This window comes from Lissotriton vulgaris, chromosome 12 (genome assembly GCF_964263255.1).
Source record: "Lissotriton vulgaris chromosome 12, aLisVul1.2, whole genome shotgun sequence".
In the NCBI taxonomy this organism is placed as follows: Eukaryota; Metazoa; Chordata; class Amphibia; order Caudata; family Salamandridae; genus Lissotriton; species Lissotriton vulgaris.
In genome coordinates, this window is record NC_141700.1 from 162,675,960 (window position 1) to 162,692,775 (window position 16,816).

A 16,816-nucleotide genomic window follows, 5' to 3' on the forward strand; every position below is an offset into this window, starting at 1 on the left:
GTAAATGTGTAGATTAATTTATTATTAATTAACTAGCAGCCCGTCCCGACCTTGTCCGGGAGCAATCAGGGTTCAGGGCCCCCGCCCGCGGGTCCTCCGGATTCTTCCTTCATATATTGCAGTATTATACCTCTATGTTTCCTTTGCTTTTGTAACCTGCACACGTCACTTTTTCCTTACGTAATGCACCGTTTGGTAGCTCTTGTATTTTGTTGGCTCACGATTCTCACTTTTGTAATGCACTCCCTTTTGTAATGTCCATGGGTCCCCCGGAGCCTTCCTTCATATATTGCAGTATTATACCTCTGTTTCGTTTGTACGCTTTTGTAACCTGCACACGTCACTTTTTCCTCATGTAATGCACCGTTTGCTAGCTCTTGTATTTTGCTGGCTCACGATTCTCACTTTTGTAATGCACTCACTTTTGTAATGCACGGTTTGCTACCTCTTTTGCTTCATTTAATTCTTACCGCTCCTCCCCGCCTGTATTTCACCTACGCTCACCGCTCCTCCCCGCCACTTTTTTCTCATGTAATGCACCGTTTGTTAAATCTTGTATGTTGTTGGCTCACAATTCTCACTTTTGTAATTCACTCACTTTTGCCATTCGCTACCTCTTTTGCTTCATTTAATGCTCACCGCTCCTGACCGCCTTTATTTCACCTACGCTCACCGCTCCTCCCCGCCTGTATCTCACCTACGCTCACCGCTCCTCCTCGCCTGTATTTCACCTACGCTCACCGCTCCTCCCCGCCTGTATTTCACCTACGCTCACCGCTCCTCCCCGCCTGTAGCTTTTATATTTCACCTACCTCATCCGCCACTAACCGCTCCTCGCAGCCTGTCCACCGCTCCTCCCCGCCTGTCCGCCGCTCCTCCCAGCGCTCATGTCCGCCGCTCCTCCTCGCGTACGCCGCTCCTCCCTGGCCCTGATGTCAGCACGCACGTCGCGGCCGGCCGGCGCTACTTCCAAGGGACTCCTTTTTTTTTTAGGTAAATATTTTAAATAGCGTATATTTTTTTATTTTATATAGCCTATGTCCATCTACAGACCCTGCCAATTACAACAATGTATCGGGTGTTTGGATTGGCGCTGTGGTTCCCGAGTTTACCCGCCTCAAAGGTTCAAAGTTCTTCCTTTAAAATAGTAGTATAGATTAATTAATAATTGGTTGTTAATTAATTAATTGGTAATTAATTATGGTAATTGTGTAATTCATTATAGGTGTGGGTTGTGGTGTTTTCAGCTGTAAATGGTGGGAAGAAATTTGTTTTTAATTTGTGAATTAATAATTGGTTGTTAATTTATTTTAATTAATCAATTTGCAATAATGTTGGCAATTGTGTAATTAATTATATATGTGTGTGGTAATTTTTATAGGTGTAAAGGGTGGGAAGTAAATTGTTTGTCATTGATGAATTAATAATTAGTTGTTAATTAATTTTAAATAATGAATTGGTAATTAATTATGGTAATTGTGTGATTAATTGTATGTGTGTGTTGTGGTGTTTATAGGAGTAAAGGGTGGAAAGTTTGCGTTTAATTAATTAATATATAGTTATTAATTAATGTTAATTATTTGATATTCATTTTAGGTTAATATTTATGTATTTGTGTTTTGTTTTAACTTTTAAAGGGGTAAAGGGTGGATATTAAATAAAATGTTGTTATATGATTATTAGTTGTTAATAGTGATAGTTTTTCTTCACAAAATAATATATCATTGTGTTTTATTATTTTATAGTATAATTTAGGTGTGCGTTGTGGATATTGGAGTGTTAAAGCTTGTGTACTCAATTAAAGTGTATTTTTTATTATTAATAAGATGTTTTTCAATTTACTATCAATTATGTTAATTATGGAAATACATGTAATTAAAAATGTTGATGTGTTTTGTTATTGGTGTGATGTTATAGGGTATGAAATAAAATAAATACATTTATGTTTTAAATACTTTTTTCATTGTTAATATTTGCTACTTTTGAACAATTCTTGTTTATAAATCTATTTATTAATTTATTTTATATATTATTTGTAAGTTTTTGTAATATGTAATAATATTGTAATGTATGTTCTTTTTATATGTTTAATAGATTTAGATTCATAATTTTTTTATATTGTTTTTATTTAGTAATATTTTCAGGTTTTTTTCAACTGTTTAAGTGTTATTAATAATTTTTGTTTCTCTGCTATCCAACACTTTCCCTAATGTTTCACTTACCCGAGTGGGAATAGTAATTTTGACCTATTCTCTATCCAGCACTTTCCCTACTGTTAAATCCACTGGAGTGGAAATAGTAATTTTTAGCTCATCACTATCCAGCACTTTCTCTAATGTTGCACTCCCTGGAGTTAGAGTGGGAATAGTAATTCTTACCCCTCCGCTAGCTAGAACTTTCCCTATTGTTGCACTCACTGGAGTGGGAATTAAAAATGTTACCCCTCCACTATTCAACACTTATTCTACTGTTGTATTCAGTGGAGTGGGAATAGTAATTATTACTCCTCCGCTATCCAATACTTTCCCTAGTATAGCACTTACTAGAGTGGTAATAGTAATTTTTACCCCTCCGCGATCGAACACTTCCCCTACTGTTGCACTCTTTAGAGTGGGAATAGTAATTTTTATCCCTCCGCTATCCAACATTTTCCCTACTGTTGCACTCTTTAGAGTGGGAATAGTAATTTTTATCCCTCCGCTATCCAACATTTTCCCTACTGTTGCACTTACTGGAGTGGGAATAGTAATTTTTACCCCTCCGCTAGCCAACATTTTTCCTAATGGTGCAATCATTGTAATTGGAATAGTACATTTAATTCCTCTCTATCCAACACTTTCCCTACTGTTGCACTCTTTGGGGTGGGAATAGTAATTTTTACCCCACTGCTATCCAACACTTTCCCTACTGTTGCACTCTTTGGAGTGGGAAAGTAATTTTTTCCCCTCCGCTATCCAACCCTTTCTCTACTGTTGCACTTATTGTATTGGGAAATGTTAGTTTACATTTTTTTTTTTATAGTTTCATGTTTTAATTTATTATAGAATGTTTTTATTTTAAATTATTTTATATATATTTTTAAATCGATATTTTTTACATCTACATTTGTTCCCTCAATATTTTTGAGTCTATATTTTCGTACTTACCTGTTAAGGTATGGGAGTCGAAATTTTTGTAGTCAATATTTAGAACATCAATGTTTGTGACATCAATATTCTATCAGTGAACCCTCTGGAGAGTTGTGCACATGATGAGGAGAGGTAGTAGACCACAAATATCCAGCGTGGACAAACCAAATGGAATAGAGGAGAATCTCAACAATTTCTTAAGTCATGTACATTAATTAATAACTTCTACTCAAAATTCTAAAAAAGGCTTTGAAATAAATAAAATACGCAAACCATTTCACCAGTACTCATGTGGGAGGCCAGAGGGAATAATAGGAGCCCTGTAGCAGCCCATGCTAAAAGCTTCTGAAAGCTCAAGAGGGACAATAAGAGTGGCACCCCCTCCATTGAGCATTCTCACAACATTATAAACCATCTATGAGAATGTAGGGGCATCTTAGCAAGGGCGATATCGCCGCTTTAGCAGGACATTTTACCGCGAAAGCGGCAATATTTTTATCGCCCTATTAGCAAGCTGTCGCTAACAGCAGTTAGCGACAGCTTGTAGGCGATAGCTACAGGTTTGGGGCCCGCTTTGCATGTCAGCGATATTTATCGCTAATGACATGCAAAGTGGGCGTACCCAACCTGTTAGCGACTGAAAGCAGTCGCTAACACAGCTATCGCCTATTAGCAAGGCAGGCGAAGCGATAAAAAAAATCGTGCTAAGCGCGATTATCACTAGAACCTAACGCCTGCTCAGACCATGACTTAACCTGTATATCCAAATGGGAGTTGGATATTCAGGTCAAGTCCTCATTAGCGTTAATGCCTGAATATCGCTGGATTTCCAGCGATATTCACGCATTGAGCAGCTATCGCACGTTATCTCTGCGATAATATCTTCGTTAGGCGGCGACAAAAAAATGTGCTGAGCACATTTAGTGATAATTATCGCTATTTGTTGCTAATATGCCCCGTAGGTCCTCCAATTTCAATACATTTGCCCTGAAGAAGTCCAAAGGGATTGAGACAAAACGTGTTGGCTCACAGGGTTCTCTGTACCTTTGTACAATATGTAATACGTAATAAAGATTGATAAATTCCACTGAAGTCTAGTGACTTCTTTTTATCTACTAATTACTACATGACATAAATGGCCACTATTGATCAGAGAAATGGAATATGGAGAATTTCAATGAACATTACGTTTTTAGATATAATGAATCTCCTATTGTACGTTGTAGATATTAGCACAATTATGGAGATAACAGTTACTTTGAAACGATCTGAGTGTGCAACATTTATTCTGCAGCTTCTTGTGCCTGTAAACTAATGAGATGAACCGTTTGCTCAGACAGTATTAATAATGATATGTTTGCACATTAGCAAATCCGGAAGAGTTCAATGCCTTCAAAAAGCACTTTAGCAAATCTTTGAAAATGTAATTTGCATCTACTCATCTGCTTCACTCTGTGTGAATCAGGCCTAAATTGTTTATCATCTAAGCCTTATGGTCATGTCAATTAAGTATGCGCTGTAGAATTGTATTGCAAAGGTGTTTGTCGTAAACAATACATTTATAAATGAAAACATAAATAACGCGGTCTTTGTGTTTAAAATCTTGAAAACACAGATGTACAGACTTGTAAATGAAGCTGAATGCATTGAAAAGGGAGCTGAAAATAAAAATACTTGATACATTCTACTATGACCTATATAATGTATGCAGAATAATGCATGGATAGGAAACTAATTGCATAAACAGGATATTTGGTATTCAATATTCTTCGAATGTAAGGCTATCCTTCTTGGTGACGATATAATCCAGGCATATCATAGAGAGACGTCAGTTTTTATTTATTTACTTTGATGATTTGTGAAACATGAACTTGCCACCTTGGAGCCACTTCGAAGCGCTATTTGTCTCTTAATGTTTGTTGCACAGTGGAATACCAATCTTCAGTCAAATAGATTTGGACATTAGCAATCCAGCTTGTTTATTGGCTACTGTTCTTGAAATTAGCACTTGAGTTGCACACAAATTGCCAATAGCATAGCATTGTGGTGGTCGGTGGTCACCCAGAAACAAACAGCAGCATGACGTCAGACCTGCAGAACTTGTTGTTACACAAAAATAACACTAGATAAATATGATGCAGGCAAAGAAGAATGCAAGGATTGGTACAAGAGGTATTTGACCCTGATAGTCAGTGGGGCAATTAGAAGATGTTACTGCAGCTTTTGTAGAATGGGCATAGAAGGCCGAAAAAGCCAACTCATACATTGCATTGCCATTAATGGCTAGCAACGCAGACACAAGTCACAAACACTACTGGAGGGTTCAAAACATCCTTCCAACTAACATATTGCAATTTAGAACTTGTAGCCAAAATGTAAACACATTATGAAAACGATTAAAAATAATAAGATTAAAGTTAGACATGACACTCTGGATGGGAGTCCCTCAAACCTTTTGCCTTCACCCTGTCTGTTATGCTGAGTTCGTTTTTTTTTGTGTTAGGATTCCGTGCACTTTAGCACTGTTAACCAGTGCTAAAGTGCTTGTGCTCTCTCCTTTAAACATGGTGAAATTGACTTACATCCAGTTGACTCATTTAATCTACGTATAAGTCCATATTAAAGTCGTACCACATGTACCCAAGGCCTGTAAATTAAATGCTTCTAGTGGGCCTGCAGCACTCATTGTGCCACCCACAAAAGTAGCTTTATAAAAACGTCACTGCAGCCTGTAGTGCAGATTTAAACTGCCATTTCGACCTGGCCGAAACCTTCCTATTTAATACATATAATCACCTCTAAGGTAGGCCCTAAAGTCCCATGGGGCAAGTTGCATTGTATTGAAAAAAGTAGGACATTTGGGTTTAAACTTTGCATTTCCTGGTAGTGAAAAACTCCTAAAGTTGTTATTCACTATTGCAAAGCCTATTCCTGCCATAGGATAACATTGGGTTAACTTATCATACTTAATAAGGGATGCTTTACGTTTGAGAAGAGATAGGAAAATCATGTTTACAGTCAAATGAATTGTCATTTAAAACTCTCTTTAATGGTACAGTTGGATGGTAAAAGATAGAATAGCTGCTCTGCCGACCGATGGGAAAATAGACCACTATGCTAAACTGACCACAAACCCTCCTATCCAAGATACAACATCAGCCGCACCCTAATCAGACCAAGACCCTGCACAAACCACACCCTCCATTTTGAAAGCGATTTACGACTCCCAGAAATACGTGGAGGGGAAAATCAGGGAATTATGTACCAAACTCTCCTTGATAAGGCAGGATCTGAGGACCACCGTTGAGAGGGTAACAGAGGCAGAGGGCAGAATCTCAGAGACTGAAGACTCTCTTCGAACGGGACAGACCAAGATCATTGCCCTCCAGTGCTCTGTGAAGATGTTTGAGGAGCTCACAGAAGATGCTGAAGGACGCTTATAGTGAAATCATGTCAGGATCGTGGGCAATGGCATACCGAATTACAGAGAGGGCCCAACACCTACGTAATGCATTCGAACATTGCTAAAGTCATGGGTCCCAAAGGAGGATATCTCTCAGTGTTCTTGGTAGAAAGACCGCACTGGTTGCTGGTGCTTTGCCCCTTTCCAGGGGAGCTGCCGCAACCAATAATCGCCAGATTGTTTAACTTTGCAGACGGAGATGTAATTCTGCGAACAGCCCGTAAGATTTGTAAAGTTACATGTGAATCACCCAAATGATGATATTTCCGAACTATACACCTTGAAAGTGCAACAACAGAGAAAATCTGTTCAGTACGTCAAACGAAAACCACACACTATGGACCTTAAATATATGTTCAAGTTCAACGTCCAAAATTTGTATAGCGCACTACTCACCCAGAGGGTCTCAAGGCGCTTGAGGGAGGGCGACGGACATACCATGCTTTGGGGAGGCAGTTAGTTCAGAAATTGTCGCACGGTAAGGTGAGTATGGGAGAAGTTACGATTTTTTTACTGTTTTTTTTTTAAATAATTTATTTTCAATATTCAATGGCAGGTCAACATTCATTACAGCATTTAGTATAACCATATTATCAATAAAATCACAGAGCGATGAATGTAAACATACTGTTACTGTGTATGAAAAACAGTGGCAAAAAAGGGTGCCTGCCACCCTGTCCATGACAATGTGTACACACCCCACCCCCAATACCCTGGGGGTTCGCAACGGGGCCCAGTGAGCAAACTCTGCATGGCTTTCCATGGCGGGGTTTCCGCCATGGAAAGACCTGCACCGCTGCCCATGCTAACATGGATGGCGGTGTCTAGCAGACACTGCCACCATATCCAGCCCCTTTTCCGCCCGGTCGACCGGCGGAAAACCGGCGGCTGGTCTCTCCATCATACTAATATGGCAGGGGGGAAATGGGTGGCGGGCGGGGTGTGTTGTAGGGCCGATCACCACCGCCATGCGGGCGGTGGTGATCCGCCCTGCATCCTAATAGACCCCCTGATGTCTTAAGTCGATCCGCCCTCTCCCTCCATCTCAACAATCTCTGACGAGATGTTCTCCCCGGGGGGTTTCAGTGATATTTGTGTCATAGCACCCCAGTCCATCAAGGCAACAGCAGCCTTCACTTTTCCAAATGTGCCTCTTCAATTCCGGCCCACTCGATTAGGTGCCATTTCCAGGCCTCAACTGTTGGGAGCCGGGGCTAATCCAGCTGAGCGCTATGCACCACTTTGCCACAATCAGTACAAGAATTGTGTATCTCCTATTTAATGTCTTTTTAAGATTATCGGGTATCCGTCCCAGCAGGCACCGGAGAATCCACCTATGGATGTCCAACCAGTGATATGTTTAATACAGGACAGGACTTGTGTCCAGAAAGGTATGATAACAGTACACTGCCACAACATAAGCAGAAAGACTGCTGCCATCGCATCACACCAGGGACAGTATTGCTCTCTAGCTGGGTATATGGCGTGCAGTCTCTTAGGAGACAGATATAGCATGTTTACAATATTACACTGGATCTCTTTAAACCTGACACAAATTGACACCTTACAGACATCAGCATGGATTTTTAACCAGTCTTTGGGGGTTATTGGTTTGTCACTGACTTTCTGCCAGGTCCCTCTACACGAAGCTGCAGTAGTCTCCAGTCGGCAAGTAGTTCCCTGTATAGGTGTGTAATGAGTCGGTGTGCTCCCGCCATAGATTGTAACCTCTGTATGTGTAGATTCTGGAGCGTCAGGGGAAGTTGACCATATTTTACACACCTTGGCACCTATCTTCGCGTACTGTAAACATTGTCCTCCTCCTATGCCAAAAGATTTCATTGCCTCCTGCATAGAAATGAATCGTCCATCTGGATAGAGGTCTGACAGCATTATACATCCACCTGACTGCCATTTAACAACTGCCATAACGTCAACCATTTGGACAAATGGGTGTAAAGTCCAGATGTCCAAGTTGGGGCATATGGCGTCCAGCGGATTATTTGTTTGAATGTTCTGTCCCAAAGCCTACCCATGAGTCGGATCAAGCGTGAAAAGTGGTCCCTGCCATGCAATAACAGCGCTCCAAGCAGATGTCCATCATGCGTGCCCTCTAATAAGGACCTCCCCAAATTCAGGACACAATCTAGTCAATGCACCACATGCTCCAGTTGGACTGCCAAGTAATAAAGCTCCCGATCTGGGACCTCCATCCCTCCCTTATCCCTTTCCCTTTGAAGTGCAGTGAGGCCTACTCTACGCCTCTTATGACTACAAATGAGCTCTACCATCAGGGTGTCCAGTGTCCGAAATACTTCCCATGGAATCTCATACATGGCCTCCTGGAAGATAAACAAACACCTAGGCAGAACCACCATCTAAATTAGTGCAATTTGGGGGGTCATGGCCAAGATGGCAGAGAGCTAAGAAGTTATGTGCCTTTTCTCCTCCACCCGCCGATTTATAGCACCAGCCCTGGATCCAGATTGCATGGGAGGTGGCTGACCGAAGACCCTAGCACTCCTGCACACTTGGTAACTCACCGGGTGCGGATCCTTAGGCTCCTGTGGCTGTGCTTCACGATTCCGGTTCTGCGGTGGGTCCGGGCTGCGAGGTGGTAGCTTGCAGCGGACGGCGGCGTGGCCACGTCTGAGGGGCTGAAATCCTGCACCCCACATAGCGAAGTGCTGTTGCCTTAGCTAGGTCGCCAACTGGATCCAAGGGCCTCTCTCGCCGCTCCGGACCGGCAAACAAGATGGCTGTAATCAGAGAAGGAGCAGTGTGCGCCATTTTGTAAGGAGCAGCGGCCCTCCTGGGTGGAGTCGGAGCACACGGAGAATCCAAACGCGAGCTTGGAATTTGGCGGCGAGTGAAGCGTGCTATTGGAAGGCATCTCGGCCTTCGGCCTGGCGGAGCGGACCCGAGGGCAGCCGCAGTGAGTCACTTTAAGCTCCCTATCCCTGCAGCAGCTTTGACTCCCTGGAGCCTCCCCGGGAGCGCCTAGGCCTCACTGGGCCTTGCAGCAAACTTACCTGAAGACCGGGCCTCTGGTGGTGCACCCTGTTCTGCGCCCACGGAAAAGGACCCTGCCAGATCCGATTTCTGTGACACAGCTGAGCGGGCCCCTGCTGTTGGACTTTATAGGGCAGATGGCGGCTGGGTGTTGACGACGTTGCTTTGCCATTTTCCAGCATTGGGGCCACAGAGGTTAGCGCTGTGTCCTTGAAGGGGCCCTGCACCCGGCAGCCGCCGCCGCACCCCTACGAGTGCTTGACCTGGTTTCTCCCTCCGCGCAGCTTCGGCCTCAAGCCCGAGGGGACTGTGCGCAGGGACGGGCTGCTGGACTTGCTCTCCCACCGCCCTCTGGTACCTGCTGAACCGAGCCCTGATGCATCTAGGCCTGGATGGCAAGGACGCCCGGGAGCGCTACTAAGGGCCCAACAGATTATCGACTGACACCCTGCAGTACCACGCATCGGGTGCAGGTCGAGCTGGAAAGCAGACGAGTGACCCTGAAACGCGAAGTGGGACCATCGCATCGGGAGACACCGTGCTGTAGTGGCTAGCTGTGCGGCTTTGTTTGTGGTGGCTGGAGCCGGTAACATAGGGGTAAACGAAGCATGACATCCACCCAGGCCGGAAAGACAAATCAGCCACAAGAGAAAAATCACTCAAAGATCTCTTTTCCGGGGCACAGAGCAGGGGATCTGCAGACTCCAGACGGCCAGACGCAGCGACACAGATGGCCACCTCTACTGAAGCGCCAGTGACGCAGGCCTTTTCGGAGTCCCTGTTCGCTGTGAGATTGCATTTCACTGTCTGGAGGTCGTATGGATGACCTCCAGACAGTGAAATGCAATCTCACAGCGGAGATCAAAGACATCCGTAAGGATGTAGATGACATAGGGGAAAGAGTGGCATACCTGGAAGACAGAGGCGATGCCCGGGATACCGAATTAGCCGTCATGCAACAGAAGGTACTCAGAATACACGAGCAGCAGGTGGATGTTCAATCCCACTTGGAGGACCTTGAAGACCGCTCCCGCCGCCACAACATTAGAATCCGAGGAGTGAGCACAAATTAAGAAGCCGGTGACATATTTAAATATGTGTGTGAACTCTTCAACCATATCCTGGGCAGCCCACTGGACTCTGATCTTAAGATGGACCGGACACACAGGGTGAGCCCGCCTAGGGCGGCAACTGCACCTCCGGCAGATATTTTGGTCTGCGCCCAGGACTTCCACACCAAGGAAGATATTTTACGCAAAGCTAGATCGCTTCAGCAGATCACCTTCCGCAACTAATCACCCGTCCTCTACCAGAATATTGCTTCCATTATGCTTTAGAAACATAAACCCTTCCGGCCCATCACAGAGGTTCTGCGCCAGCGCAATATCTCCTATTCTTGGGGGCACCCGTTCTGCCTCGTATTCAGGCATTACAGCAAGCTGTACCAGTTCTGCTCTCTGTTTGAAGCAAGCAAACTGTTGGGGATCACCATCCCAGAGGACGCAGACAAGGGGTGCACTCGGACTATGGGTCCAACGATGGTCAACCGAAATGGAGGCAACAGCGACGATGATGACGCATTCAGCGACCAGATCCACTGGTGGTCAAGAAAGAGCGGCAGGCCACCCTTGAGGCTTTGCCAGAAGCCTTGGTCAAGACATCCACTACATGACTGAGCCTGCTTAACATGTTATATCCTTCCATTGATGCTCTGGGGTTGGGGGAGAGGGGGTTGGGGCTACCATCAGCCACATGACAACCCCATAGACCTTTCTGTTCATCCTTGGATGATGGACTAATGATCGAATTCAAGACTTTTCTTGACACTTCCTGTGCCCTATTTTTTCTGTTCCATTTTTTGTGGGTCTTTGTTCTATACTTCTCTTTACTTCTTCTCTTCTTTTGTCCCTTTTCCCTTGGGGTCCCTGGTCCATGGGGTGCTATCGCTTCCACGTAATTATGCTGGCATTGAGAGTCGCCCTTATAGGCTTCTCCTGGGTTCTTGATCTCCCGATGCCCATGAGCGGTGCTACCCCCCTTTCAGGGTACTAGATGCCACCATATTCAGTTAAGATTCTCACTTTTAATGTGAGAGGGCTCAATAACCCCATCAAACGCAGGACACTTATTTCCTACCTAGAGAGAACAGGGGCGGACTTTTGCCTCCTTCAAGAGACACACCTGCTCCCCAAGGACTGCCATCGACTCAGGTCCTACCTTCCTGACACAATTATTTTCCTCCAAACCTTCCAAGACCGCAGGGGTGGCTATCTTGGTCTCAAGGGCTTTTCAGGGGAAGGCGTGCAGAAAGGGGTTGAGATAAAGGGCAGCCGTCTCACCTACCAATTTACCATTGGAGGCCACTCTCTAACTGTGGGGTCTATTTACGCCCCTAACGAGGGTCAGGAACGATTCTTGCACGAAGCTCTCACTGAAGGTTCGGCAACTCTGGAATACCACACACCGATAGGGGAGACCTTAACTTGGTGTTCGACAATGACTTAGATAGATTTGCACAGCGCACAAGCCAGGTTGGCACACTTTCGCCTTTTGGGCTCACTTGACTACACAACCTGGGACTTGCAGACTTGTGGAAACACCACCACCCTCGATCACGAGAATTCTCATATTACTCTAACGCCCACAAAACATATGCCAGATTATACTACTTTCTGGGTTCGAAGGCTCTCCGCGATGTCACGCTCTCAGCCGACATACTGGCCCTGTCCGATCACGCCCCAGTGGAGGGCACATTGGCCCTTCCACAGATTCGGTGTCCGCCCAGACATTGGCGTTTTTGCGACACCCTATTGCACATAGCGGACACGGTTGCCCAGATACAGCGCAACTATTTATTACACAATGATAGCCCCAACACAGCTCTTTCTACCCAGTGGGAGGCCCTTAAGGCAGTCATCAGGGGAGAAGTCATTGCCATCTCTTCCGCGGACAACGCGGAGTGCACAGCGAAGAGGGAGGAACTGACACAGAAGGTACGAAAACTGGAGCAGATGCATCAGCGCACTGGGAATCCCCGCATATGGTGACAGTTGACAGCAGCTCGGGCACAGTTGGCTGCCATTGACCGTGACAAAGCAGAGTATGCTGCGATGCATCTGCGACACAAATGTGGGTGGCTGCTTGCGCATAGGCTCCGGGAGGTTCGACAACGCAAAGGAATTCAGGAGATTAGGGACCGTGCCGGAGTGTCATATTCGGATGACGCGGCTATTGCCGAGGTCTTCCGCACCTTTTATGCCCAACTTTATGACGAACAGCCTTTGGAGAGAGCGGATATAGATGCGTACTTAGACCAGGCCCGTCTCCCCGCCCTGACACCAGATCAGGCAGCTCATATAGAGAGGGAGATCAGACCGAAGGAAGTCATAGCAGCTATTGCTCATTTGAAGTTGGGCAAATCAACTGCCCCGACGGCTACACTGCGGCTTTCTGTAAGAAGTTCTGCTCAACGCTCACTCCCCTTCTCACCCAGCTCTTTAATTCCTTTGCAGCAACTGGGGCCATCCCCTCCTCCATGTTGGAGGCAGCGACATCCCTAAGCCAGGGAAGCACAAGTTGGACTGTGGGTCATACCAGCCCACTTTGCTTTTGAACATTGATCTGAAGCTCTACACCGGAATATTGGCCAGTTGGCTTGACCCCTATATGCCGGGACTCCTGGACCCCGATCAGGCTGGATTCATTCCGCAGAGGCGAACGAGTGATAACACTAAACGTGTCACACTTCATAGAAAAGGTCTCCCGTATCCCTGGGGACTACATGCTCCTCACCATCGATGCAGAGAAGGCCTTCGATCGGATCCACTGGCCCTATCTCTAACAGGCACTGGTCCACATTGGCGTAGGGGAAAAGATGCAAATGCATTTTTTTAACTGCTACTGGTCTACCACAGCCACTGTACGGATCAATGGGCACACATCCACCCCATTCCCTATCAGTAGAGGCACAAGGCAGGGGTGCCTCTTGTCGCCCTTGCTCTTTGCCCTCTATATGGAACCCATAACGCAGAGAGTCAGGGATGACCCTCAGATCACCCTCAATCGCTTCGGAGAGGACACCCACAGTATAAGTTTATATACGGATGACGTGCTAGTCACCCTAGCGAACCTTGGGATGGCCTTGGGGACTTTCCTGGATTAACGGGACACCTGCGCTAGCGCTTCTGGGTTTAAAGTTAATCTGACGAAATCTACTGCGTTGAATCTCTCTTTGTCACCTCAGGATCCGGCAAACTTATAGGCTTGACACCCCCTGCGGTGGTCAGACAACTTCGTCCCTTATTTGGGTATCCAATTGGCCCCAACCTTGCAGGCCATGAGGATGGCTAACTACTCCCACCTTCACACACACATCCACACCGAGCTGCGGTGATAGAAACACTACCAGATCTCGTGACTGGGGTGTGTCGCAGCTATTAAAATGACTATCCTCCCCAAAATCCTGTACCTCTTTCAGACGCTCCCCCTGCCGCCCCCAACCGTTTGGCTACATAAGGTGTAATCAGAACTCTCTCACTTTATTTGGCAAGAGCGTAAACCGAGAATGAAATTGTTAGTCAGCTTTCTCCCACCTCACGAAGGGGGCCTTGGGTTTCCAGATCTCACGCTCTATTATAACGCTGCACAGCTTCGAAACTTGGTCGAATGGAGCCGGGCCAAATCAGAGAAACACTGGCTCTTTCGGGGCCATGCAGTTGCGGGTACATCTCTTATGAAAATTCCCTGTTTTCCAAGTCCCACCGCCCCCCAATTTATACGCTTCACAGGTACATGCACAACCCTCACAGCCTGGGATCAGACCAACATGCACCATGACCTAACGACCTTCCCTTCTCCACTTACATCACTTTTTGATAATCCTGACTTTAGCCCGGGGATGGGTCCGCAGTCTTTACTATTATGGAGAGAGGCCGAATGCCGAGCCTCAGGCCTCTTATTTGCTAAGGGTGATATTATCCCTTTTCGCAGCTCAGGGCCGATTACGGCCTCCCAGAATCTGAAAGCCTGCACTACTTACGGGTGCGGCACTGAGTTATGTACCCTGGCAATCGGACCCAGGCGACTAGGCTTCTCACTACCTATGAACAGTGGCTAATCACACGGACTTCAGACAATAATCTGATCTCAGATCTGTATAAGATGCGCTTGTCCCGATATACCCACACTTATCATGCAGGCCGCGCACACTGGGAGAGGGATCTTGAACATAGTCTTCGCATCGAGGAATGGGAGGGTGCATGCTACAGAGCACGCCACACGGCAACACATGTAGGTGAAATTATGATACTTCGAGGATAAGTTGATTTGAAGATAGATTATTTATTCACAGATAAGAGACGTAGTCATTACAACGAGCCTGGGTTTTAAAAGTCTTCCCTGGAATCTGGAACCCAGCAGTGTTCCCGATTCCAGGCATGACACGGCAATACCACACATTCCCCTTCGTAAAGAGAAATAAAGAAACATTTTAAACTGAACATGGAAGAACAGAAATTGGTATACAAAGTACATTTTGATTACAGAATATGAAAACAAAAACATCAATAATGAGAAAACACATTGTATGAGAAACAAATCGGATTATCTATAAAGATGATAATCCTTAAACCGCACAGGGGTGAGACATTTCCTCTGTGTTCGTTGAACAGTATTAGAGACAGGAATACAGGCGAACTTATTTTCAGGAACATTGTGAAGTGACGTTGAACCAGAGAACTTCCTCCAATTGCTAGCACTGTTGGAGGACCTCGAGTTGGATGGAATACTAGACTCTGGAGCTGCTTCCTTAGGCCACAACCACATGGGAATTTTTACCACCTTGGACATATTCCACACATTACCATCTGAAAGTTCAACAACCTGTCGACCAACACGCTTGACCATCAAAGGATCTGAGTATCGTGACTCCCCTGACCTGACTAGTCTGCTCTTCTTAACACGCACCCAATCATTGACACTAAACGGTGAAGAATTATTACTTGAGGAACAATCGCTATCTATAGCCTTTTTCGAATCAAGCAATCTCATCCAAGGTTGGCTCATGTTGGAGACACTCCTCCTACCCCTCATCTTTTCAAAAGGAGAGAGATCACCCATGCTTCTAGGTGTATTTCTATAGCACCAAAGAATCTCACTAATGGTTTGTTTACAATCACTACCACTGCGTAAGGCTAATTGGAGACCCTCTTTAAACACCCTGATCCATCTCTCTACAATGCCATTACTATTGGGATAATAAACTGATACACGTTTGTGTCTAATACCATGAAACGCCAAAAACTCCTTCATCTCTTGAGAGACAAATTGTACACCATTGTCCGTTGTAATAGATTCAGGGAAACTTTCTCTTTCGAATACTTCATTTAAAAACTTGATCACCACCCCAGACGTAATGCTAGAAACCATTTTTACCTCAGGCCATTGGGACAATTGGTCAACCAAGATAATGGCATACATCATACTCTTGTTGAATGACATAGGACCTGCAATGTCTAAAGATACACTTTCCCAAACCCGTGAAGGTCTAGAAACAGGGAGACGTTCATACATAACATGCTTCTGAGACTTCTCACTTAAACAACAATCCATACAGTCCCTGACATACCTTTCTATACACTTATCCATCCCTGGCCACCAAAACTCACTTCTGATCCTCCTTTTCATCGATGTCATTCCAGGGTGACCCTCATGAGCCATTTCTAAGATCTGAGACCGTAATTCACCAGGCACTACCAATTGTAGACCTCTGAACAAAATCCCCTCAACTACGGATAACTCTTGGGCAACATGAAAGAACGGCTGAATACTATCAGACAACAAGTCCTTGCGTGGCCACTGAGTTTTTACAAAACCACATATCTCATTGAAAATAGGATCACCACTACATGCCAATTTCCATGTATCCTCACGGATACAACCTTTAGAAATTTCACAAATTGACACAACGTTGTCATCATCATTGTCCACTTCAACTACATTGTCATCAGGCACAGGTAATCTAGATAAGCAGTCAGCTAACACATTCCTAACACCAGGAATATATTCAATTTTAAAATGAAAATCCTGAAGCTTGTATTGCCATCTGGCAATTCTTGAAGTCGCTTTCCCACAACCTTTGGTAGTAAATAAATCCACTAGAGGACGATGGTCAGACCAGAGTTTAAAAACAGTACCGTACACATACTTGCGGAAA